The sequence below is a fragment of the Mus caroli genome, unplaced genomic scaffold, assembly GCF_978045245.1.
Source record: "Mus caroli unplaced genomic scaffold, Mus_caroli_1 scaffold_8, whole genome shotgun sequence".
Lineage (NCBI taxonomy): Eukaryota > Metazoa > Chordata > Mammalia > Rodentia > Muridae > Mus > Mus caroli.
Window position 1 is genome coordinate 94,216,447 of NW_028227263.1, and position 4,040 is coordinate 94,220,486.

General features: G+C 40.9%; 1 long non-coding RNA gene across 2 annotated transcripts; it reads right to left on the minus strand.

Annotated features, from left to right (window-relative positions):
* Positions 1-247: 247 nt before the first annotated feature.
* LOC110299216 (uncharacterized) lies at positions 248-3,308 on the minus strand. 2 transcript variants are annotated; one of them, XR_002378438.2, is made up of 4 exons: positions 3,253-3,308; positions 1,948-2,015; positions 1,476-1,637; positions 248-346 (listed from the first exon to the last, which is right to left on the minus strand). It is a non-coding gene; the product is annotated as an uncharacterized LOC110299216 (long non-coding RNA). The 2 variants fall into 2 exon arrangements; XR_002378439.2 differs by lacking the exon at positions 1,476-1,637.
* Positions 3,309-4,040: the final 732 nt, after the last annotated feature.

A 4,040-nucleotide genomic window follows, 5' to 3' on the forward strand; every position in this document is an offset into this window, starting at 1 on the left:
ATAAAGAAATCCTCATTGCTCACAAGCTGGCTCAGTGCCCTGCTCTTTGTCCACTTGCCTTTCAATGGTCAAGAGAGATTTAGAGGAAACAAAAGAATGAAAGTAGTTCTTCACAGATTGACTGGAGCCACCTGAGGAGACAGAGATTCTAAGCTGAATGAGGGAGGTGGCATACCTCTTGATTATTGTTGAGGGCCTCTCCTCTGTCTGCCTTGTGAGAGCTCCATGCATCTACCTCCATCTGTGACATGGGTTTCTTGATAGATGTACCAGGCTGCAACACTGGCTAACACATTGGTTGTGCAGTAGGCATTCCAGGACCCTTAGCCATTTTATCCAGAGATACCTGAAAGAGAGAACATGATTGGACAGAGATTGGGATCCCACACCTTAGGATGGAATTCCAAGAAAAGGAGGAAGCAATAGATGCCACATTTATCATCAACTAACACCCAAGCCTAGTTACAAGGAGACAATGGACAGTTTCTCAAGTGCACAGTAGAGAAATTGGTCATACAATTATAAAAATGTCTGTTGAAGTATGTGCCTTTACATCACAGGAGGTTTCTCTACTTGTGGTGATATATGAGCATGTATTCAGGTCTTCATGCATGCGAACATATGCTTGCAGGTATGAGCATTCTTACATGTGTACTTCAGTCTGTGTGACTTTCACTGCCTCTATGCAGAAACCACACTAAATAAATCAAAGAGCTTGTTGTCTACTGCTGCCCTGGAAACCTTTTACCACAGGTGAAAGGACATTCAAGTAAGAAGAGATATGTGAAAGCTGGGCTGCTCTTTGAAAGAAGAAGGGTCAATGGTCTTTAGAAGGGGAATGGATGCTTCTCTGCATACTCTCTGTAGGAAAATGCTGAATGTGTCTATTTCTCAGCTTACTCCTCCATAAACCCAAGAAGCAGCATCACATACTATTTGGAGGTATGCATTGTTGTTGGCACAGGTGAAAGCAGGGTTTTTCATAGACCAGATCACAGCATAAATAACAGATATTTCTGTATAGGTCAAATCTGTAGGCATTTTGATGGGATAGTCTCTCATCTAGTTCATTTAAACTTACTTCATGTTGTCTAAGTATCTACCTACCCTTGTGGTTCTCACTTTACCACTCTGTTACCTATCTTCTGCTTCCATCAGTATGTTTTGGTACTCCTGCTTCTGCTTTTGTCCCTTCTATCTCTCTTTTGTCTCTTCTGCACTGTTCAACCCCAATATAATCTGCCCTAACTGTTAGCTCTTAGATATTTATTATTAGCAATCAGCAGTAAGACATTGCTAGAACATCTCTGGAGTTGCCTTCAGGCAATGACACTCATGTTTTGAACAGGTAGGGAATGAAAAAATTTACAAATCTGAAATCCAGTGATGGGTCATAGAAATGACAATATCAAAATTCTGTCATCAATTAGCTCTTTGTCAAAACAGAATTAGCAATTGAAAATACATAGACACACCTTCATACCAAGTAAGGAATGTCATCCCAACAATAGGTGGATGTGCACACAGCAAGCAAATGTGGAGGTCAGAAGACAAACTCAGATGTTGCTTTGAGGCTTCCTTCCACTTTCACAGTTGTGAGCCATCAGATGAGATGATAGAAACTAAAGTCTTGTCTTCTGCAAGAACAGTGCATGTTCTTAATCACTAAAGCATCTCTCTAGCCCTCATGGAAGATACTCAATGCTTGTTTGTTTGTTTATTATTGGGCAGTAAAGGCATGGAGTGTGGAGATCAGAGGACATGAAGGGGATTCTCTTCTTTAATCTTTATACTGAATGTGAGAATGAAACTCACTCAGGCTGCCAAACAGAAAAAAACATTACAATAAAGTAGGACTTGGCAAACCAAGAAAAGAAAAAGAGCTTAAGAGAAAACTCAATCGGAGACACATTTCTACATATTCAGGAGTCCCCTAGAAATACTAACCTGAAAGCTGTATTTGTGGAGGACGTGCTTACGTTCCCTTGTTGGCCTTCTGGTTCCTGCCTCAGTCTCTAAGTACATACAAGCTTTGATCAGTTGACTTTGAGGGCTTTGTTCTTCTTTTTAAAATTTGTACTAGATATTTTCTTCATTTACAATTCAAATGCTATCCTGAAAGTCCCCTATACCCTCTCTCCCCACCCTGCTCCCCTACCGACTCACTCCCACTTCTTGACCCTGGCATTCCCCTGTATTGGGGTATACAAAGTTCACAAGACCAAGGGGCCTCTCTTCCTAATGATGACCGAATAGGCCATCTTCTGCTACATATGCAGCTAGAGACACGAGCTCTGGGGGTACTGATTAATTCATATTATTGTTCCACCTATAGGGTTGAAGACCCCTTCAGTTCCTGTATCTGATCTTTCCTCTGGCAATTCTACAATTTCTGATCCTTTTTCTACTATGAGGTTCCCTGAGCTCTGAGGAGAGGTATTTAATGGAAATATCCCATTTGGAGTTGTGTGCTGTGCTCTCTCTCTCTCTCTCTCTCTCTCTCTCTCTCTCTCTCTCTCTCTCTCTGTGTCTGTCTGTCTGCTGTTGCCTGCCTGCCTGCATAATATCTGGCTGAGGGCTTCTGCATTTGTTTCCATCAGCTGCAGGAGAAATCTTCTCTGATGGTTGAATATACCACTGATCTATGAGTATAGCAGAACATCATAAGAAGAAAATATATTGTTAATTTTATTTATTTATTTATTTATTTATTTATTTATTTATAGATCTATAGGATTGATATTAACTTAAGTATTTTGGATATCTAGTTTCTGTCTCATGGCCACTCAAGCAGTGTCAGATATGTTTGTAAATCCCTTGAGGTACAGTAGTGGCTAAGCCCCTCCCATGAGCACTTCCAACTGCCAAGTTCCACATAGAGAACATTCTAACTGCCCTACAGACCAGCCTCAGCCCTTTCCATCTCAACCCCATCCTCACAGAGCAGCCCAAGCACACAAGTCCAAATAACACTAATCCGTGCCCTGGAAAGTTTTGTGCCCAACCCCAAGAACAGAGATAAATCCTTTTCTTCTACTCAGTCCTTTGCTGCTTTTCATCTGAGCTGAGGAGGCCGCCCCTGTAGAAGTTAAGTTTGGTTCTTCGTCCAAGCCCCATGCTCCCAGGAATAAGACTCAAACTCAAAATATGTTTACAAATACCTTGGCCACAGAGATAGGCTCATCTCTGACTAGATCATAACAAAAATTAACCCATTTATTCTAATCTACATTCTGCCATGTGTCTGGTTACCTGTGCTCAGGTTCAGTTTGTCTGACTTCTCCCATTTTACCAGGTGAATCTTTCAACTGACACTCTCCCAGAATCCTTTCTGCCTCCTATATGCCCCACCTCCTAGTTTCTTGCTAAGCCATAGGCCATCAGATTTTTATTGACAGGTGCCTCATCCATACAGACAAGAGATATTCTCTCCACACACCTCTCTGGGTTTTCCCCTCCCAATAAATCTGTTGTGTGAGATGTCTTGGGCTGTGTGACTCTGCAGTATTTCTTGCCTTCTGATTGCCAGGATATCTTTCTATCCTTGCTATAACATGTACAGTAGGTTCCATCTCATGTGACATGGCCTGAACTCAGATTGTTTGGTTACTCCCACATCTTTTGTGTCACCATTGCAGTAGCATATTTTGTAGTCAGGATATTAAAAATATTTTAACATTATTTGAGCATGAGTGTTTTGCCAGAATTTGTGTGCTCACCATGTATGTGTATGTCTATTGGCTATAGAGGCCAGAAAGTCACTTCCATGTCCCTTGGAAATGTAGGAAGTTAGAGGCAGTTGTGAGCAATCCTATGAGAGCTGGAAACCAAACCTAGGTCTTCTAGAAAAACAGTCAATTCTCTTAATCACTAAGCCAAAACTCCTAAGTTGACTCTATTTTCTTTCTGATTCAACTGAAAGATACTTGAGGCATAAAAAAATCATATTTTCATTTAAACAGAATATATGTATTTTCTTGTGTTGAATCTTACACATAGAAAAACATGAGTATAGGGGTTAGCTAAAATTAGGAGTCATG